We start from the raw sequence: 23937 nt of genomic DNA, 5'->3' as shown, positions 1-23937 counted from the left end.
TTGCTAGCTATTAAGGTGTAAAGAATTAATTGTTATTTGAGGTTTTTATGCCTTGGAGTGCACTGGCCTAGGGCACCACAAACCGCATGTGCTCCACCCACTGGTTGTAGGCGTTTCCAGGGCTCTGGCATCTCACATCATCACCACTCGCCCACGCCTACATGGGCCTGGCAAAATTATAATGATTGGAAGCCTAGTGAGGGCAGTCATGTGACCGTCAGAGAGGCCATCCCATTGGCTGGGGCTGTGTGGGGTGTTTCTAGGTTTGGGGGAGGAGAATTGGGCATTCTAGGGGGAAGCTGGAAAGTGACAGGTGTTCTGCTGTGTATTTTCAGCTGATTCCTGGGCGGTGGCATTTTTTCAGGTATTATAATTTCCCTTTCCCCATTTTATTTCCTTTCCCTTGATCCTACTGATCCTGTTTGTGTTTTTTTTTAAAGTTCGTTCTTGTTAAAATAAATCTTGTTCTGTTTTGAGGGAGCTTTCCGGTCTCCTTCCTTGCCCCAATATTGCGGCGAGCCGCTTAGCTAGCACTCCCCAATTAAAAATTGGTCCCCACAAAGGAAATAGCAATGTATCCCCTCTCCATGTGCTTTAACATATACCAGTCATGGTCCCTTCTGCTTGTGGAAGGGGGCAGGGAATTCAGAAGCTGGGGCTTTTACCACCAGACTCAACCACCCTAGAAAAACACATTACCCTAGATTGCAGAAACAAAGTCCAGTTAGGTGATGATTCAATCCAAAATGGTGAAATGGGCTGGGGAAGGGAGAAAGGAGGAAGATGAAGAGAGTTATGACAGAGAGAACAAAGTTTCTCATGCTTCAGGCTCAGTCTCGTTTTGAGTTTTTGTCATCTTTTTTAATCACTTTAGCACTGAGTATAAAAAACAACAGCAATAGCAACAACCAATAATGGCGGCCTGCTGAAGGGAGAAAACAATGATTCAAGCATGAGAATCATTTCCTTATTGATCTCCTTTTTCTTCATCTCTTTCTGACCCTTAGTGGTTGCAGCATCAGCCTTGCTATTCCAAGAAACCATAACTCAGACCTTACAATTGGACTTTGTTTAAGAAAGTGCTTAACATTTTTCTTCTTACAACCCAGGGAACTGCAATTCAGGTGTTTAATCATCTTTACAGCCTGCAAATATTGGGGATTTATGGAAAGCATTTAAACTCAGTTGAAAAATAAAAACAGAGTGTCCTAAATTCGGGGTAAATTCTTACTCTTGTTATGGGTGTTAATTTATGATTTGACAATGATTTCAAGGTTTTAGCCTCAATCCCATGGAGCTTGTATTTTCTCATTATTCAGCCTGATTTTATTCTTGTTGTCAAATGAATCATATATTCAATCACACACAGCTTGATGGGTGTTTTTCCTGTTTCCCATTATTCACAGCCACAGCCTGTGGAACTATGACCCCCATGGGAAAAAAACCCAAGCTGGCCATTATGATGTCCCACTCACCAAGGTGATGGAAAGGCCTGGTGCTTCTAAGCCTTATTTCCAGATAATTCCAAGGCTTCTGAATGTCAAGGACCCAGGCTAGAGTAGCCCTTGCCTTGGATTGTCAAATCCACCCTGCAACTCCTGGCTAGTGTAGAACTGTGAGTAGAACGATTGCAAAGAAATGAACGGATTTCTGGGGAAGAGGAGTGATGTGTGCTGATTGCTCAGAAATTTTAACCCCTTTGATACTGCAATGGTTAATCACCTATATTGTGTTGTAGAGACTGACTGGGTATCTAAACTAAGCACCTCATCCTCTCTGTGTCAAGGGTTTTTTTTGGAGGGGCATTGGAGGTTAAATGACTTTCTCAGGGTCACACAGCTAGTAAGGGTCAAGTGTCTGAGGCCAGATTTGAGCTTAGATCCTCCTGATTCCAGGGCCAGTGCTTTATCCACTGTGCCACCTAGCTGCCCCCTGTGTCAAGGGTTTTTAAACTACATAGCAGGGATTTAATAAATGCTTGTTTGAATGAATATATAAATCATTGAGGCTCACAACTCTCAAAATATGAACAGTTTTATTTACAAGCTGATGGCAACATAGGACTCACAGTATCATAAGAGTAACAATATACTTCTGTGAAGAGCTCTTTCCCTAGAGACCCCTGCACCATCCCAGTGACTTACAGTACTGAGCAGGGTTGTAATAGAGTGTAATTGTTTTTTTCTCTTCTGCCCCAGCTGACCCTTCCCCTCTGACCCTTCTGCTTGAACAATATTGCTTGGTTCCTTTGTTGTCACTGATGTCAGTAGACCTCGCTAATTATAGGGTTAATTGATGGGACTAGACCTGCCGTTTAGGGAATTCCTCCCTTTACTCTCCCCATGCCTATCCTTCACAGTTCTCCTTCCTGAAATTTTCCTCAGCTCGTCAGTAATCAGCCTCCAGCCCCCCCCCCCAAACTGTCCTCCATGTTTTTGCCATTCTCCTTAGCTTCCAGCAGATGGTGCTTGCTGCCTTTCCAGGAGACTTGTGGGGAGAACCTCCAGGTGTGTTTCAACTCAAAAATATACCTCTGCTATTCTTAAGCCTCCTTTTACATGCAAGAGCAGTCTCAGGGGCTACAGGGATGCTCTGACTCGAAACTGACAAGTTTCTGTCTCCAACTCCACAAAGCCTCAAAAGGACTCACTCCCTTCAGACTAAGGCTTTGTCCCAGAAGAACTGATCAAGGAATGGGAAATCTGCCTCAGGGCCAGAGATTTAAAGGGCATCTGACTGTAAATTGTATTTCTCCAAGGGAAGAAGGCAGCAGAAAGGGATGGAAGGTAGGGGTCGAGCCATGGTTAGTCAAAGCCTGAAGTTAGTTGAATTGATGAGAGTGGAGGATTCCTTAGGTTTGTTCTTGACAAGCAGCATCTAAGCTCTGGAAAGACCTTGGGTTCCAGAGGGATCTTAGTCCCTTGGTCCAGTGAGCTGCTGGTCCTCTCAGTGATGACAGTAGCTTAAAGGGCCATGGCTTCCTGGGGACCCCATTCTCTTCACATTAGGGAGCCCCTGCATTTCCTCCTGAAGGTTCACCCTCCCCAGCTTCTTGGACTTCCCTAAGGGGTGTGTGTGTGTGTGTGTGTGTGTGGTAGATTGTGAAGAGGAAAGGAAAAGGGTGGATAGGAGGGTCAGGTTGAAAGTGCAGTTGGAAAGGGAAGGCACTTTAGCACTTTAGGACCACTGGGTACTAAAAGGGAGAGGGGCTGAACTAGCAGGTTGAAGGTTTAAGATTCTCTATATGTCCCATCTCAACCTGCCAAGGGAGAGGGGCAGTGAGGGCTGGGGCCCTTGAGGTGGGGCACAGCAGCCTCATGCCTTCCTGGAATGTCTCTGTTTCTGGACCTGTGGTGTGGGGTATTATTTCCAAGGGAGAAAACTCCCTCTACAAAGGTAAGTTGACACATTTCCTGCAAATTACTCTTAGAGTTACCTAGAACACAGAAAAATAAAATGACTTGCCAAGGCTCCTATAATCAATATGTGACAAAAATGAAACTTCAATCTGGGTTTTTTGGCTCTGAGGCCAGCCCTTTATCTACTACATCATACTGCCTGCTCCCCACCTCTCCCTCCCGTCAGGCTTTTTCTTTCTCCAGAAGAGGTGTCTTTGTCTCCCACCCCCTACCTTCTTTGTCTTGAATTTTGAGACCAGGAATGGCTTCTCTGGTAAGGACCTCAGCAGGCATCCAATCCAACCCTTTTATTTTGTAGCCGAGGAAACTTGGCTCAGGGAAGTTAGTGACTTGTTGAGGGTCATACAGGTAGTGTCAGAGATTGGATTTGAACCCAGGTCCTCTGTACTCAGTTTCTAGCTCTTCCATTCAGTGTTATAAACCTGTGTCAATCTCCTGCCCATTTTCTTGTGATTTTTTGACTTCTTTTTCTTTAAAATTGTCTCTTCTTTATTTTTCACATGTCCACCCCTTTTCCCCAAAGTACCAACTAAGGGTAGACCTCCAGTGCCTGGTTGCTATTCTGCTCCAAGAGGGGGTGTCACATAGATCAAAGCCATTAGGCTTACAACTTCTGGCATTGTTGTCTGTAGAAAACTAACACTCAAATTTACATTTCAATTACTTCCATCCCAGACTTGTTGGAAGAATTTTCAATCCAATCATGATTTTTAAGGAAGAAGTTTTCTGCATAAGTGGCAACTCTGATTAACAATGGATGAAAAAGGCCTTGGCCTTTGCCCCACCTTCATTTCCCTAACCACTCTACCCAGGCCTTAGGAACTCACCACTGCAGAAGTGGGACTTTCAGAAGAGCACTCGCATGCGCAAACACACACACACACACACACACACACACACACACACACACACACACACACACACACACTTCTTACAACATGCCAAACCTCTCTAGGCTTTTGTAAATAACCTGTTTCTTCCTTCCACACCCCAAAGGGTTGGTTGACTTGGTTCTTTACAGAGCCCTAATTAAGCCCAGAAGTAAGCATTCACTTAAATCTGCTGTCTGATTAGTGCTTAATTTTTCAGATCAGCTCTTTGTGGGCTCTTAAGGAGTTGTCACCTCCTATTAAGGTTCAGTTTTAATGCTTGGAGCTACTGATTCAAGAAGGAGCTACAGAGCAAGAAAGAAAATCTATGGACACAGAAATCCTGGATAATAGTAATAGCTCCCACTTATATAGTGCTGTAAGGGTTGTAGTGTTTTATATATATTATCTCATTTGATCATCATGTCAACCCCCGAGAGGTAGGTATTGCTATTATTATCTTTATTCTGCAGAAAAGGAAGATGAGACTCAGACTGATTAAGCAATTTGTCCAGGATAACACAGGTAGGATTCGAACCTACAATTTCCCAATTTTAAGTCTGGTGCAAGGAAAAGACTTACCCAAAGTCATAGAGCTAGAAAATTATGTGCCATCCTTCCTCAAATTTTTTGGTCTCAGGACCCCTTTACACTCTTTTTTTTTTTTTTTTTAGTGAGGCAATTGGGGTTAAGTGACTTGCCTAGGGTCACACAGCTAGTAAGTGTTAAGTGTCTGAGGCTGGATTTGAACTCAGGTACTCCTGAATCCAGGGCCGGTGCTCTATCCACTGCGCCACCTAGCTCCCCCCCTTTACACTCTTAAAAATCATTGAGGATTTTTTTGTTTATGTGAATTATATCTGTTGATGTTTATCATGTTAGAAATTAAAACATTTTAGCATTATCATGAAAATATTTTTGACCTTATAGATCCCCTTGAAAGGGTCTTGGGAGCCACTACTGGTCCCTGGACCAGACCTGGAGAACCACTGTTTTAAGTTATAGTCTCAAATCAGGTTTTCTGATTTCAAATTCTTTCCTTCTACTATATTCCTTGATGAAAAGGATTCTTTCTACTATATGACTTAATAAAAAAGAGCAGTATCCACATATCTAGAGCCTCCAGTCTCAAAAAAGGGATTGTTTTCAATGGATATTCCATCAATACAAATTTCTTCTGGTTTGGCCTTGTGGGATAGTGAGCCCTATAAAGTTGACTGAAAAAGCAACCAATTGAGGCTGGTTTGGGAACTAGATGGTCATTTGTGAAGATTTTGGTTTAGTTTCAATTGACCAGAGTATTCTCCGCTCGAGTCTGTCTTGGATGCCTATATTATGAAAATGATGCAAAGTTCTTGAAACTCTCTCAAACAACCTGAAAAGGCTTTGAATATGAGCCAGTGAGTGACTGTGTATCAGAGGAATAGATGACTTGAGTAAGGGGAGACCTGTGAATGGAAGTTGAACATCAGGTGACAAATGGATTACAAACTCATGAAGAACGTTCTGTTGAGGCTTGGGGTGGTTGTAGTCTTCCCCAGTAAGACAAAGAGGGTTTCTTTTTTCAGCAAAAGTATCCATATTCCAAACGGTTGGAAAACTGAATTGTTAGTGGAAAAATAAAAAAACAACAACACTGTATATAGAGTCAGAAGAGCAGGCTTTGAGTCACTACTTTGTTGCTTGCCCTCTCTCTGCCTTCAGATAAGTCATTTAACTGCCTGGATCCTGTTTTATCATTCATAGGCAACTAGGCAACTAGATGGCTTATTGAACTTGAAGTTTGGAAGTTATGAATTTGATTCTGCTTTAATCACTTTCTGTATGACCTTAAGCAAGTGAATTAACCTCTCTCAGCCCCAGTATCTTCACTGGAAAAATGGGGGAAAAGAGGATTCCCCACCCTCACCCCCCAGTCATGAGTGCCTTCCTCTTCTATATATTACCTTTCATTGGCCTCTGTCTTCATCCCAGGGTCTCAAGGAGAGAAGTGCTACTTCAATCCCTATTTAGACCATTGGGCTTTGGCCTCTTCACTCTAGGAACTTCCCCTTAGACCTCTGCTTTGGTGATGATCTGTCTCATTCATCTATGACCTTTTTCTCTCCAGAGATTTTCTAGGAAGCCCATGTCAGCTTGGATTTAGTCCATCTGCCTCTGAGCTCTTTGCTCCATGGCTTTTTCTTGCTCAGAGGCCTTTTCCAGATCTGACCTACCTTGAACGGCCCAGCACCTGCCTCTGGACGACGGGACTCTCCTAGGCTATGCTTTTACCTGTTCCTACTTGTTGTGGGGCAGGCCTCTTGAATCTCACAGCACAAACTTGCCATAAGACTGGATCTTGAGGTAAGGTCAAGCATATGATTATCATCTTCCTCCCTCGACATACCTTTCTCTAGCCCCTGACTCTTTACCTGGATTTAGTACTGAAGGGTTAGCATGCCCCCCTTTTCTGATAGCCTCCCTATTCCAGAGATTATGAATGCTTGCCTATCATTGTACAAACCCTATTTCCCATTTGAAACCATCTGCTCTCTCACTCTTCTTCTCCCTAAACATTACCTACCTCCCACCCCAATTTCCTATTTTATATCTCTCTATCCTTTCTACTGTGCTCTCTGGAATGTCTGCTCCACAATTACCAATATCGCTTTCATCTGAAACCTTCGACTTTTTCACTCCATCTATTTATTGACACTCACTAAGATCTGATTCTCTCAATGGCAAAGCCACCTTTTCCAACACTGCTTGTGCTTTTACTCAGGCTTCTTTCCCTCTTTTCCTTCCTCACTGGTTTTGTTTGGGGAGTTGAAATATTCCTTGATCCTCATTGCATCATCTGTACTCTTCCCTTACCATCATCATTTAAGAACATCTCCTTTAAAGTTCATGCTATTCAAATGTAAAACCCAATCCAGATTCTGGTGACCATTATCTACAAACCTCCAAGATATTCTCCTTTCTTCAAATCAATGACCTCAGTGCTTAGCTCACTTAGCTTTCTTTCCTCTTCAACTCTTGTCCTTATATTAGGAGACTTCAACATTCTTATTGATATTGCTTCAAATACCTTAACTTCCCAACTCCTCAATCTACTTGCTTCTCATGACCTCAGGGGAAATAGGGGTGGTCAGTCCTTGATCTTGCCATCACTCACAAGTGTTCTATTTCTGTCTTCTTGAATTCTGAAATTCCTTTGTCTGATCATCAGCTTCTACCATTCCATCTTTGTCTCAACCTTATCACTCCCTAACCTTATTCTTTATCTTTACTGTGACCTCTGTGCCCTCATTTTAGTTCTTTCCAAGTCATCACCCCTGCACTGGCTATACTCTTCTATTTAATCATCTTGACTTATTGGCGAATCAGTTCACCCCTACACTATCTTTTATATTTGAAACCTTTGCCTCCTTGTCCTATCACTGATGATGGTTCACCAAACTTCAGTGTTGGATTCATGCTACTGGACAGAGCTGGAAAAAGTCATGAAAATGTTCTGATAGGGTCTACTATAAATTTATATAACAAAACTTCCATTGGGTTTTTTTATTACAACAAAGAAATACACCTCTTTGAATGGTATTCAACTCACCACAGTAGCTATTCCAAGACTTGTCATCCTCCCTCAAGATTCCTTAACTGAAAAAGTTGAGGAAATTAGCCTTTTCTTTTTCCCTCCTTATTTCACATCACTCAGATGTATTCTCCCACTAGTTCCTCCCTTAGTCTTTTTTTCTCCCTTATTCTTGTCTCATGAAATGGAAACCATTCTCTTTGACAAGGCAAACCCCTTCACATGCAACCTTGAACTCATTTCGTCCCCTCTTTGATAGCAGATTGCCTTTTCTATCATTCCCACTTTTCCTCTAATCTTAAGTCTTTCCCTTTCTACTGCCTCCTTCTATGCTGCTTGGACTCACATTTACTCCACCCTTAAAAAAACCTGAAACAAAATCCTTCCTTGATCTGACCATCCCTGCCATCCATTATTATATCTTCTTCCCTTCTCAGCTAAACTCCTTGAGAAATCCATCTACCGTCATTGTCTCAATTTCCTTTCCTCTCACTCAATTCTAAAACCTCTGCAAGCTGGCTTCTGACCTCATCTTTCAACTGAAATCACTTTCTTAGAAGTTACCATGGTTCTCATAATTGCCAGATCTAATGGCCTTTTCTCAGTCTTCATTACTTTTTTTGCAGTGCAATGAGGCTTAAGTGACTTGCCCTGGGTGACACAGCTAGTAAGTGTTAAGTGTCTGAGGCCAAATTTGAACTCAGGTCCTCCTAAATACAGGACCGGTGCTTTATCCACCTAGCTGCCCCCAGTCTTCATTATTCTTGACCTCTCATTTGACAACACTGATCATCCACTTAGTATTCTCTTCCCTCTATGTTTTTGTGACATTGCTCTCTCCCAGTTATATTGCCACTTATCTGACTACTTTTTAATTTCCTTTGCTTGATCTTCTTTCATGTTGCTAGCTATGGATGTCCCTCAAGACTCTTCCTTGGGCCTTCTCTCTCTGTATATTTTTACTCAGTGATCAAATCAGCTCCCATAGATTAAAGTATCATCTCTATGCAGATGATTCCCAGATCTATATATCCAGTCCTAATCTCTCTCCTGAGCTTTAATATCACAGTACCAAATGCCTTTTGGACAGCTTAAACTGGGTGTCCTGTAAGCTGCTCAACCTGAACAGGTTTAAAACAGAAATTACCTGTTCCCCACCTCCAGTTCTCTACTCTTACCAACTTTCCTATTAATATCATCCTCCCAGGAGCACAAGTTCAAAATATTTGTATCTTCCTTGATTTCTCCCTTCCTTCTTCCCTCCCTCTCCCTCTCCCTCTCTCTTTCTCTCTCTTTTTTGGTTTAGGTTCAAAATAATAATAAAATAATAAACCCCAAAGATATATAGAACTTTGTCTCACAAAAAGCTTAGATTATATAGTTGGTCATGGAAATTTATGAAACAATGAAAATTCCAAATTTCCCATTGTCTCTTCTAAAATTTGTTGCCCAAAACAGATAAATTAAAGCATTTATTAAAGCACTTACCCTGTGCTAGTCATTGTGCTAAGTATATATTGGGGATATAAATACAGGCAACAAGGCAGTCCTTACATTTTATTAGGGGAACATAACATAGAAAGGGAAGCTAAAAGGCAGGGAGTAAAGAAAGATTACACTTGAGGGAGCCAAGGTAGTGATAATGCTTCTATTCATAACATTATAGCTTGTGGTCAGGTGTGGCCTATTGGAGAGAGAGCTTGATTCAGAATCAGGATGATCTACCTCTTACAAACACTGGCTGTATAATGAAGAGTCCATCCGTCAACCCCTCAGTGCCCCCAGACAATTCTTTTATCCTATAAAGACAATAGTTTCAGAACAGGTGCTGGTCTGCATTGGTAGAAGCACTTTTCTCACTGGGACCAAATCCCTAAATCAATGAAATAACAGGTCCAGCCTAAAACAAAAACCACACACACACACACACACACACACACACACACACACACACACACAACTTGGGGTTACAGCTATTGAAAAATATCCTATAACTAATTTTGCTCACACATCTCAGCAAGACATACTATTTATATCAAAGGTATCAATTTTATGATTGGTATGTATTTGTCTTTAGAAACAGAAAATTTATGAAGCATACAATGATTTCCCCTTGCCAAGGTCACCTTTATTAGTGGTGTAAGCAACAAGAATAGGAATGAAGCATAACACGAAAGGGAGGACACTGGGCAGAGACTTTTAAAAAATGTAATCTACCTAATGGGAGAGATAAATAGACACCCTGAGAAGTACTAACCCACAAGGTAGATTTCACTTCTATCAAACCACCCACCACGTCTATGTCCCCACCTCTTTTCCCTTGCCAGTGAGGACATGTCCCCCAAAACCCAGACTCTGAATCTGATGGGGAGGAGTTGCCTCAATCAGGGAGTTGGATTTATTTAGAAACACGTAATTAAGCTCCAGAGTAAACGAACCATCAAGGCACCTAATTGGCAGCATATGATTATTAGAAGCTAATTAAGTTGTCCCTTCACACTTTAATTAATGTTTGTCATTAAGCTGGTTGGATTGACTAGTCCAAGGTTAACAAAAGCATGTAGGACCTGTTGCCCAGTTTTTGGTAAGCAGAAGTTAGAAAGGTATTGTGGTATGGTGAATTGATATAGTATTGGAGCCAGACTTGGAAGAAAAGAGTTCAAAGTCCACTTCAGATAGATACCAATTGTGTGACTTTGTACAAGTCACTTGGCTTTTCCATGCCTCAGTTTCACCAACTATAAAATGAGGGGTTGAAGTTGATTTCTAAGTTCTAACTCTAAACCCAGGATCTTACAAGTTACTATACATTTATTCCTGCCTTGATTGACTGTATGAAACATGGAGTAGACTTCAAAGAACCTGAGGAGCTATCCACATTTTTGTCAGGTCAAGGAAGGTAACTTTCTTTTTTTTCTTCTTTCTTTTTTTTGTGGGGCAATGAAGGTTAAGTGACTTGCCCAAGGTCACACAGCTAGTAAGTGTCAAATGTCTGAGGCTGGATTTGAACTCAGGTCCTCCTGAATCCAGGGCCAGTGCTTTATCCACTGTTCCACCTAGCTGCCCCCAAGGAAGGTACCTTTCAAGGCAAACTCTCCCCCCATTTTACATCCCTAGAATAGCAGAGAGGTTTTTAGAAATTATTTGACCCAAACTCATATTTTACACAGAAGGAAACTGAGACCCAAAGAGTTGACATGTCCAAGGTCATATAACTAGTTAGTGGCAGACAGGGTCAGAACTGAAATCTTCTGACTCCAGGTTCTTTCATTACAATTGTCATCTGGATAAAAAAAAAAACTGAGCCAGGATCTAAATGTGGTAGTCAGTCAATCAATCAATTCATATCTATTGACCATCTGTTATGCACTTAGGAGACACAGAAATTATCTCTGTCCATAAGAGTTTAGTAGTATGGCCAGACTGTCACATAAAACCATAATGAATAAAGCACATCATTAATCACAAAATTTTACAGTGACATTTTCATTCTAGAAGACAGATTCTGGGTTTTTTTTCCCTTTTTTGGGGGGGCAGGTCAATGAGGGTTAAGTGACTTGCACAGGGTCACACAGCTAGTAAGTGTCAAGTGTCTGAGGCCAGATTTGAACTCAGGTCCTCCTGAATCCAGGGCTGGTGCTTTATCCACTGTGCCACCTAGCTGCCCCCTACATGACAGATTCTGAAACATACTTTCCTCCTCTGGGTAGAGAGGTGGGAGACCATAGGTATAGAATGTTGCAGACATTGTCAGACTACAAACAGCCATGTCACCCAAGAGCCTAAAGCACAATAGTCTTTAAGTAGAAGAAGGAAGTCCATAATGCTCTTCTGAAAGGTTGTCAGTCATACAGGTTGGTTTTAAGATACACACATACATGTATGTATGTAGTATGTGTATATATGTACACACATATATGTATATGTTTATAGATATGATTATGTGTGTATATGTATGTATGTGTGTATAGATATAGATAATTGCAAGACAAGGCTCTATGAAGAAGGGGCTTGTATCAGGAAGTGATTCAACTTGGGTGTAAATAATGAGTGGCATGTTTAAAAGGCACAATTCATTCATTCATTCAATCAATCAAAAAACATTTATTAAGTGCTTACCATAGGCCAGACACTGTGCCAAGCATTAGAGATACAAAGAAAGGCAAAAAGAGCTTCTACTCTCAAGGAGTTCACATTATAATGAGGTCAACAAAATGCAAACATCTATCTATCTATCTATCTATCTATCTATCTATCTATCTATCTATCTATCTATCTATCTATCTATCTATCTATCTATCTACGTAGTATATTAGACTAGGTAAACTGGAAGTAATCTCAAAGAGGAGATAACAGCAGCTCAGAGGGAGGATGGAAAACTTGAAAAGCTTCTTGGACAAGTCATGAAGAAAGCCAGAGAAGCCAGGACTTGGGGACGGTCAGTGAAAGTATATGAAGTCAGAAGATTGATGTCTTGTGTGAGAAACTGCAAGAAGACCAATGTCACTAGGTCATAGAGTATATGGAAAGGAGCAAAGTGAAAAAATACTGGAAAGGCAAGAAGGGGGGAGATTATGGAGAGCTTATACACACACACACACACACATATACACACATATGTATATATGTATGCATATGTGTATGTATAGATGTATCTATGTATGTGTGATACTGGCCATGGGCATTGTAGAAGTGGTTCAGGTAATGGAAAGATCATTGAGGATTGCATGTGGCAGTTTTGTGGCAAACCATTAAGTTTGTCCCACTCCAACAGAAGCCAGGCCTGAGCTGTGCAGCACTTGAAATCTAACCCTTCATTTACTGGTGGCAAGACTGAAAGACTCACCTGTCAGTCAATCACTCAATAAACATTTACAAAGCACCTACTATGTGTCAAGCACTATGTTAAGTGCTGGAGTTACAACCTTCAGGGAGTTTATAATGTAATGGGGAAGAGAACATGCAAGTAAAGATATAGAAAGCAAGCTATATTCAGGATAAGTGGAAAATGATTAATGAGGGGATGTACTGGAATTAAGAGGGGTTGGGGAAGACTTCCTGTAGAATGTAGGATTTTATTATTTATTTATTTGTTTGTTTGTTTGTTTCTGGGGCAATGAGGGTTAACTGACTTGCCCAGAGTCACACAGCTAGTAAATGTCAAATGTTTGAGGTCATATTTGAACTCAGGTCCTCCTGAATCCAAGGCCAGTGCTTTATCCACTGCGCCACCTAGCTTCCCCCAGAATGTAGGATTTTAGTTGGGACTTAAAGGAAGCCAGGGAGGTCAGTAGTTGGAGCAGAGGAAGGAGAACATACCATGCATGGAGAGTAGACAGAGAAAATTCCTGGAGTCACAAGAGATGGAATGTCTTGATAATGGAAGAGCCAAGAGGCCAGTGTCATTGGATCAATGAGCACCTGTCAGAGAGGAGGGTATGAGAAGACTGGAGTGGTAGGAGGGGCCTAGGTTATGAAGGACTTTGAAGGCCAAACAGAGCATTTTGTATTTGATCTTGGGGGCAATAAGGGGTCAAGAGGAAGGACTGGCCTTGGCATTGAGCCTTTAGCTCTGCTCTAGGGCTCATCAGGCCCAACTTTTCTCCCACACGCCTATCTAAAGGCCTCTCAAACACCATTATTCCTCTCAGAAATATCATGGTAAGATGGACCAAAATGGCTCATCTGATGCTGATAGACTGATGTTCTGAAGATCCCAGGTGTAAACCCAGGTTTGGGCAGTGGAAGTGCCTTTTAAAATTTTAGGAAAGCAGCAGGGCATAGTGAAAAAAAGCAATAGATTTGAACTGAATCCATTGAGTGACCCAATCACTAGACCTTAGTGTCCTCTATAAAACAAGGACTTTGTACAAGATAACCTCTAAGCTTCCTTTCAGTTTTAAATCTATGATTCTAAGAACGGATACCACATGAAAACCCCAAAACAGAGAGAAGGGATGGGGCAAAAATTCCAAACAAGGAGAGTCTGTCTGAAATTCCACTGGAGCCAGATTCCCTTCTAGAGTTGGTAAGGCCTGAGTTGATGTAAATAAACATTTCCTAAATGCACTCAATGAAAAATCAATTACACAGCAAAGTGGTTGAGGTTTGGATAAGCAACCTAATTGTTTCCCCTGAGGCTGCTGGCAGGAAGCCTCATTCTCCAACCACAGAATCCCTTGGGTTATTGTGGATTGAGCAGCCTCTGACCAGTCCACCACAGAGGCCCAGGTTGAGACATGACAATGTTTGGTACTGGTTCCATTCCACTGCATGTGAGCTGAGATGGAACAGGGTACTCCAGGGGTGGGCGGGCAGAAGGACAGTAATGATCACTGTTGAAATGTGAGATGTTTGGGTTAGACCTTCCAACAATAATCCAGATTTGCTTGATGATGCCTCCGGGTCTTTCAGGTGGCTGGTTCATGTTGGCCAAGGGAGATTGGCAAGACCCAGAAGGGGTAACCCTTATGTAGGGAGCTACCAAAGAATTCCCTTTCTCAATGCACAAAGCCCAGGAAATGAACAAAACTGGGATGAAGGGAAAAGAAGGTAGGCTGCTGCCTAGAGCAGAAAGAACCCTTTAGATATGAGTGTGCATTTTTAATTTCCCAAAATTCAGCTTTTCAGGGCACATATGTATTCAATTTGTGATGAGTGCTACAGATGGGAAAACTGTTGCAGAGGCATGAAATGCTTTGTCCATACATAAAAAGAAGTGGGAGATCAGGCCTGGATGGGGAACCTTGGGAATCCAGGGAACAGCATGAAAGCACTGGGTACCTGTGTAGTGAAGTATTAAAGGAGAGCGGAAGGACCCCCGAAACAAAACTTACATGTTGCAAATTTGCCTCTACTCCGTCCTAGTTGTGTAGAAAATAAAACCAGACAAATAATCTACACAGGCATAGTCAAATAGTCTCCAATACAAAGCAATTCGTGTAATGGATATTTATTTAGTTCTTACTCTGCGTCAAGTTCTATGTTGGGTGTCAGGATGACAAGACCAAAATGAGACTCTTAAGGACCTTATATTCTCTAAGAGGAATATAATATACAAAAAGAACAGGTACGTACAATCTGATGATGGAGGGGAGGGAGAATCAGAAAAGCATTTTATAGGATGTGAGGATATGAGGAAACTAAAGTGTCTGAAAGGTATTGATCAGGAGCAAGTATATTCCAGGACCATGGCAAGCCACATAGATGGGCAACCTGTTGAGCACAGACACGATAGAGGGGATGCAAAATTCATGGAAGATCCAATAGGCCAGTTTGGCTTCAATGTAGGGTACATGAAGGGGAACATAAGAAATGAGTCTGGAAAGGAAGGATGGAGCCAGATTGTGGAGAATTTGAACTGACAACCTTAGGAATTTGTCAGTTAGTAAACAAGCATTTATTAAGCAGCTGATACTTGCCAAGCACTGTCCTAAATTGTAGGGATTAAAGAAAGGTGAAAGCATAGTCTCTTTGCTCAAGGAGTTCACATTCTAGTGGGGAAACAAGATGTAAACAAGTCTTTTATTTTTGATGAATCATTTCAGTTGTGTCCAATTCTTCTTGACCCCATTGGGGGGGGCGGTTCTGGGAGGAAATCATAGAATGGTTTGCCATTTTGTTCTCCAGCTCATTTTATAAATGAGGAACTGAGGCAAAGATGGTTAAGTGATTTGCCCAGGGTAACACAGCTATGTCTATATCCCAAAGAAATCATCAAAAGGGGGAAAAACCCACATATACAAAAATATTTATAGCTGCTCTTTTTGTGGTGGCAAAGAATTGGAAATTGAGGGGATGCCCATAAATTGGGGAATGGCTGAACAAGCTGTGCTATATGAGTGTAATGGAATACTATTATGCTGTAAGAAATGATGAACAGGTGGATTTCAGAAAAAAACTGGAAAGACTTAAATGAATTGATGCTGAGTGAAATGAACAGAACCAGAACACTGTACACAGTATCAACAACACTATGTGATGATCAACTGTGATAGATTGAGCTCTTCTCAGCAATGCAAAAAGACTCATGATGAAAAATGTTCTCCACATCCAGAAAAAGAACTGTGGAGTCTGAATACCGATTGAAGCATACTATTTTCACTTTTGTTGTTTTGTTGTTGTTGTTTCTTCTTTCTTTTGTTTTTCCTTTTGTCCTGATTCTTCTCCACATGACTAATGTGGAAATATGTTTAACATGATTATAATATATAACATATCAGATTGCTTGCTGGCTTCAGGAGTGGGGAAGGAAAGGATGGTGGGAAAAATTGGAACTCAAAATATTACAAAAATGAATGTTGAAAACTATCTTTACATGTAATTGGAAAAAATAAAATACTAATAAGGCTATTTGCTACTGAATTTGAGCTCATGAAGATGAGTCTTCTGGATTCCAAGCCCAGTGCTACCACTGTGTTACCTAGCTGCCAGATAATTCTATTTAGAGTATATGGAAAATAATTTCAGAGGGAAGACAGTTGAAGGGACTGTGAAAGGGTTCTTGCAGAAGGTGAGATTTGAGGAGAATAATCAAAGAAACTAAGAGAGCTAGGAGGCTGAAGTGAGGAGAGAGAACATTCCAGAAATGAATGAGGGGCTGTCATACAAAAGTATGGGATTTGGAACATAGAGTGTTGCAAGTCAATGTCACTAGATCATAAAATATGTGGAAAGATAGTAAAGTGTGTGGGGACTGGAAAGGTAAGAAGAGGTCAAGCTTTGAAGGGCTTTAAATGCTAGGTAGAGGATTTTATATTTGATCCCAGAGATAATAGGGAGCCACTAGAGTTTATTGATTGGGGGAAGGGCCTAGTCGGGGACATGGTAAGTGGATCATGGACTAGAGTAGGGAAGACACTTGAGGGGATGACAGAGAAGGCAACCTTATGGAGATGATGGGAAGGGATGGAACTTGATCAGTTTTCCTTGGCTACCTCTTCATTTAAGATAGGGGTGAATGAAAACATGGTAGGGGAAGATGTCTGAGGGGCATGAGATAAAGCAGAGAAGAGAGGGCACTCTTAATGAATGTCCTCATTTTAAGTCAATTTTGATGTGAGATTGTGGGGGGTAGGGAGTGTCTTGGGAGGTTTGAGGATGGAAGAAAAGGTTTGGACCAAGTGCTGTGGTGACAAGAACATTTGACACAACTGCCGTGGTGAGTGGGCTAGCAAATTGGTTAGGGAGATATAAAAGGAGGCCTTGCTTCAGTGAGAGCCCAGTTGAGATTATGTCACATTTCTTAGTGAACCCAGTGAGTAATTTTGTGATTTTCTCGAGCTCTGTTCAAAGAATGTGAATAGGGGTCATATTGGTAGTTGGTGGGAATAATCCAAGGGTAGGATGTGATGGGTGACAGGACAAGAGGGAAAGAGATTTGACAGTAGAAGATAGCATAGATTTGAACTGTTTTACCAAGGAAGGGGGATAGAGAAGAGAGTGCCAAGTAGCCAGTGCAGTGTTCATGGCCTGGGAAATAACTGAGGCATGCAGAGAATTTATACTTTATCCTTGAGGTGATGAGGAGTCTCTGGAGACTTGATCAGTGACATGGTCAGACTTGCATCTCAGGAATTTTATTTTGGTTGCTATGTACAAGATGAATTAGAGACAGGAGAAAGAATGGAAAAAAGGAGACCAATTAGGAGGAAATGTAGTAGTTCAGGAAAGAGGTGATAAAAGTCTTCAAAAGGATAGTAACCATGCAAATTTCTCCAATATCTAGATTTTTCAGGATATAATAGTTATTATTATTAATAATAATAACTGATATTTATAAAGCACTTTAACTTTTATTAACTACTTATACACATTATCTCATTTAATCGTCACTATAGGCCTGTGAGGTTAGAACTATAGATTAATATCATTTTATAGATGAGGAAAAGAACTTCCTCCCCCTGGTCACACATCAAGTGTGGGACAGAGAGAGGCAGGGTTCGAATTCATCTTTAGAAGAAACCCTTTAAAGCAAAATCAACTTGTTCCAATTGGGATGGAGCTACTGCTGGCATTTCTTCAAAGATCCATGAGGCCAAGGAATGAGCATCTGGGAGTGAGAGTTTGCCAGTCACAGATCCGGATGGTCTGTCAGCTTAATTGGGAGTCAGTATCTTTGTTAGTGTCTAGTATACTGAGCGATTAGTGATTCAAATGACAGTGGCCAGTGAGGATTCTGGGTAGCTTATGAAGTTTGGCCCTTTGATTGTTTGGTCCTTGGAAGATTGGGAAACCAATTATGAACTGGTGCCATTTGTGAACATGTGTGACTACATCCTGGGTCCTACTGCTGATTTCCCACCGTGTAACAGAACATTTGTAGGTCAGGACAATGAGCCAATTCAGATGGTTCAGTTTTTGACTGGAATAGCAACTGAGCCCCAAATAGTTGTAAGCAAATTTAGATGCTAAGGGAGAGTGCTGGAGAAAGTGAGGGTGGGGTCAGGGGTGGTTGCCTTCAGCCCATTCTGGTTCCTTCCTTACCTATCCACCATATTTTGAAATTTCCTGCTGTCACACTGCCACATTTACCGATCCCCAATTTGTATTGTCCATAATTTGTCCCCTAGAGGCCCTACTTCATCCCTGTCCAAATTGAGTTCTTGATTATGAACCTCATTTCCAAAATAATAGACAGTATTAATATAACACATTGTGCATATATTATCTTCAAAAGAGATAACATATGCAAAGTGCTTTGCAAACCTCAAAGTCCCTATGGAAATGGTAACTGTTATTATTATCATCTCCTTTGATCCTCATAACAAGTCTCTGAAGTCAATACCCAAGTTATTATCCCTCTTTCAGTCTGGATGAGGAAACTGAGAGGAGGAAGAATTAAATGGCTTACTCAGGGTCTCCTATCTAGGAAATATCAAAGACGGGATTTGAAGCTAAGCTTTCCCACCTGTTGGCCCAACATAAAGATCCCTCATCCCATGCTGCCCTTCTATCAGAGCCTTTATCTACCCAGAACCTATTCCTAAGACAAGTTACCAGTTTCCTTCTATATAATGATGACTTTCACCAACTGATCAAACCCATCTTCTGGTGAATCTCCTTAGGCCCAAGACAGGTCATAGTTCTAGGATTCATAAAAGACTTTTTGAAAAATTTCCTTCTTGCCACCCATTTGCTAGGATCAAATTTCCTGAAGTTCTTTTTGATTTGGCCTTTCTTAATAATAAATGGGCAGCTAAGTGGTACAGTGCCAGGCCTGGAGTCTGGAAGATTCATCTTCTTGAGTTCAAATCTGGCCTCAGATACGTACTAGCTGTGTGACCCTAGGCAAGTCACTTTACCCTGTTTGCCTCAGTTTCCTCATCTGTAAAATGAGCTGGAGAAGGAAATAGTAAACTCCCCCAGGATCTTTGCCAAGAAAACCCCAAGTAAATAAATAAATAGAAAAAAAGAAAATCCCCCAAGTGGAGTCACGAAGAATTGGACATGCCTGAAAAATGAAGAACAACAACAAATAAAAATAATTATTCACATTTATATGGTACTTTATATTATTACCTTCTTTGATTCCCACAATAAGCCTATAAAAGCTAAATAGTATCTATATGATTATACTTATTTTTCAGTGTAAGAAATTGAGGATCAGAGGAGTTAAATAACATGGTCACAGAGCTATTAAGTAGCAGAGGCATATTTGAACCGAGGTTTTTCCCAAATCCAAGTACAAGCTCTATTCACTGTGCCCATTTTACAGATGAGAAAACTGAGGCTCAGAAAAATCAAATGACTTGTCCATGGAAACTGGGCTGATAAATGTCAAAAGTGGGATCAAAGATCTCCTAATTTCAAGTTTACTGATCTTTCTCCTATTCCCCGTCGCTTCTCTGTTAATTACCAGCCCCACCATCTCTAGGGTGCCTCTTTGTCCAAATCCTAATTTTTAATTGCAAACTGACTCCACTTTTCACGAAGATTGTCCATCTCAGCCAAACAAGGGTATACTTGGAATACAATTTGTGGGGTTATTTTTCACTGCTTTCCTACCTCCACCCCAATCAATTGTTTCTTGCCCAGAAATATCTCCCTATATTCCACTGTGACTGAAATCACACCATTAGGTATTCATTCCTCTAGGTTAAAGCATTATGTCTACAGGAGACTCCTGTTAAATTAATTAACAAATATTTACTAAAATGCCAGTGTAATTTTTGGAGGGAAAGGGGAATAAGATATTAAACATTATTACCCATTAATGTCTTAGCTCAGGTTCACTGATCAGATTGATTTCCCATGGGATAAACAACAGAGAGGAGGACCCTGAGTGAATCTAATAGACAATGGCTAAGTCTTTTAGGGAAATGTTTTAAGTTTTTCAGGGAAAGAAAAGGATTTTGGTATAGAATGATGCTCAGGAATAGACTCTGAAAAGGGATTTCATGACTGGGGAAAGGGTTCTGGGAAGCTTGAGGGAACTGGGCAACTTGAAGAGAGTGGTGTCCTGTCTGGTTAGGAGTCCTGAAAAAGGAAATTAGAAGGGCTCTGAAGACCAACTGTATGTAAGTCATGACATTATGTATTATGTATTATGTAAATCAAGACCCAGGCTGGTCTTTGTTTCCAGTAGGAACAGCTTTTGAAATCTTCTAGTCCAGCCCTATGCTTTTTGGGCATATAAGGAAACTGAGGCCCAGTGGGGATTCAATAATTTCCCTGAGGTTTCAAAGGTAGTAATTAGCAGCTGTGGGATTTGAACCCAGTTCTTTTCAATCTACCCCCTGCAGCTTTAAATTCTATTTTCATATATTATAAATCCAATTCTCTTTTCATTATACCAGAAAGTCTCCCATAGGCTTTGACTGTATACGGATAGAAAGAAAGCTCTGGCTCAGATAAAGGGCTTTGCAAGCCCTAAAGCACTATACAAATGCAATTTCTATTAGCTATTATTTACAGGGTTGCTGTAATGCCTGAATGAGATGATGTCTATGGAAGTACTTTGCAAATTTGTTAAGCATTCTGCAAACAAAGTATATAAATACTGTTCTTTTTATCCTTATTTAGAATTTTGGGCTATCCCTGGGAGGTAGGAGTAAGTGTCTATAAGTTTCAGGCACAGACTGTTCCCCTTTCAGGGATGGGGAATAGAGACTATATTCCCCAGAGGATGGCCAAGTTCTTGGACTGCACTTTCTTCGGGCGGGAGGCAATAAGTTTTGATGGGGAGAGAGTGGGTGCTATCCTGGCAGTTCAGACACACTCAATTTCAAATCTGGCAAATGAAAACAAGAGTGAGAAGAGGCCCCAGATCGTAAATCCAACCCTAGCTGGGTGACTTTCCATTACAAGTGATGAGTAATAGCGTTGGCTGCAAATAAGGTTCCGTAGCTCCATAACTTTCAAAGGGGCTGGGTTTATAATGATGAAATTCCTTTAGCAAGCTCCCTTTCTTCTAGGAGATCCTGAGCAAGCAGCCTGGCATGGCAAAAAGAAGAGCAGACTGGGAAGCAAGAATCTTGTCCAGCATCTTCAAAGTACTAGTCTTGTGACCCCGGATGAGCAAGTCCCTCTCCCTGAGCCTGAGTTTCCTCCTTTCTAAAATGATAGGGTTGGACTAGATGATCTCCAAACTGTCTTGCAGCTCTAACATTCTATCTTACCTCCACTCTCTCTGGCCGGCTGACAGACTGCTTGTCTTGATGTAAAGAGATGACTTATTTGATGCTCTTGATCGGACCCAAAATAAAAGCTCATTTCATCTGGGTTCTTGCTGATGCCAGCATGACCCACCTCTTTCTGGAGGTCTCTAGAAGATTTCAGAAAGAGGAGAAAAGTCGTAAATAGGTTCTTATAACTAATTTGCCCATGAGTCATCAACACCAAGGGAGAGAAGTAGGAAGGCAGTGGCTGATTTAAATGGCTATAGTGAGAGATCATTGATATTTCTAAGGAAGAGAGCCTGACTTCACACTCAATGTTATTTACTTATTTTGGTTTATAGATAAAATCCATTTGGGAGCAACATAGGTTTTCTACTGGCTAAGATGAAGGACAAAGCTACCCATCTTTATAAAGACTAGTGTGCTAGGCAGGCAGAGAATGATGACCTTGTCTACTATGCTCACCTCTTCAAATTCCTTTGTATGCCAAGTCAGAGAAGAGTTTGGGAATTTCTGACTATGCTATCACTCCCTATACATGTTGTTTGTATCATTAGAATATCAACTCCTTGAGGGTAGGTGCTATTTTTGCTCTTGTATGCATTAACAGCACTTAGCATAGTTTGGGGTAGGTAGAAAACACTTAAAATACTTTTTTTTCATTCATTTTTATATTTCTCTATGGAATTTGGGAACTGAGCCTGACTAGCCTGCATCAGAGGGCATCAATATTTCTACAAATCACAAAATCAAGAAAAATCCAGAATTCCTAAACTGGTATTTATACTGTGGCTACAGAGTTGACTTAATCACTTAAAAGAGTTTTATTTCAGTATCCACATAGGAAAACCCATGTGGATGAAAAAAAATGAATAATGTTCAGATTATGATATGCAAGTAGATAAGGAAAGGATGTAAGAGTGAATTTAGAATTGATGAAATATGGCAAATGACTTGATACATGGGAGAGTGGGGAACAAAGGATGATTCTGAGGTTGTGAACTGGAAGAACAATGGTGCCCTTGATAGAGCTTGTCCATCAGTGTATGTTTCTTGGAAAGACTGCAAATGCACATTGACCTTGGCTCAGAATTGGCCAGGCACAGGAGAACAAACTGAATTGCCTTTGAGATAGTATAGTATTCTATTAATGACTCAAGGCTTCATTCTGAAATAAAGGCCCATTTTTTAATGAATTTTGGGGATTTTGTAAAGTTTATTGTGAAGGGCTTTAAAAGCCAAATGGAGGGGCACCTAGATGGTGCAGTGGATAGAGCACCTGCCCTGGAGTCAGGAGGACCTCAGACACTTAACACTTACTAGCTGTGTGACCTTAGGCAAGTCACTTAACCCCAATTGCCTTACTAAAAAAAAAAAAAGAAAGAAAAAAAAAGCCAAATGGAGGATTTTATATTTGATCCTGGCAGTAGCATAATGGAGAGAGCCCTGAGTTTCATTTGGGAAGATCTGAGTTTGAGTCTTAGCTCAAACACTTACTGGCCATGTGATGTTGGACAATTCACTTTTCTGAGGCTTAGTTTCTTCAGCAGCACCTACTTCACCAGGTTGTTGTGAGGATAAAATGAAATAACATATTTTAGTAAAGCACTTGGCAAACCTTAAAGTGCTACTATATAAATGCTAGCTTTATAATAATAATTTCAGTTCAGTTGTGTCTGAGTCTTCATGACCCTATTTGGGATTTTTTGGGCAGAGATGCTGGATTGGTTTGCCTTTTCTTTCTTCAGCTCATTTGACAGATGAGGAAACTGAGGCAAACAAGGTTAAATGACTTGTCCATGGTCACACAACTAATAAGTGTCTGAGGTGGGGGAAAGTAGGTAGTACAGTGGATATAGCACCGGCCCTGGATTCAGGAGGACCTGAATTCATATCCGGCCTCAGACACTTGACACTTATTAGCTGTGTGACCCTGGACAAGTCACTTAACCCTCATTGCACCACCAAAAAACAAGTGTCTGAGGCCAGATTTAAACTCAGGAAAATGAGTCTTTCTGACTCAAGGTCTGGTGCTCCATCCACTGAACCACCTAGCTGCCCCTATAATAATAATAGTAGTTATCATATTCATCCTTATTGTTATCATTATTTCTTGACACCTTTTCTGATATAATCCATGTTCCCTTAATAGAAAAATAATAATTATTACTAATAAATAATAATAATCATATTATCATCAGTATTTCTTGAGAACTTGTTTATATAATTCGCATTCCCTTATTAAAATAATAGTAATTATTAATAAGTACTAGTACTTATTATATTAATCATGATCATTATAATGATTTTTGAGGCCTTTTCTGATATAGTCCATGCTCCCTCAGTATTATACTTACTACTATTGGCCACTGAATATCTCAAGTGACAAAGTACCAAGGAGCGCAGACAGCACGGTAGTTTGGGAGAAACTCATTTGTGCCTAGCAAGTCATCAGT

The sequence above is a fragment of the Dromiciops gliroides genome, chromosome 4, assembly GCF_019393635.1.
Source record: "Dromiciops gliroides isolate mDroGli1 chromosome 4, mDroGli1.pri, whole genome shotgun sequence".
NCBI lineage: Eukaryota > Metazoa > Chordata > Mammalia > Microbiotheria > Microbiotheriidae > Dromiciops > Dromiciops gliroides.
This window is presented reverse-complemented; position numbering follows the sequence as displayed.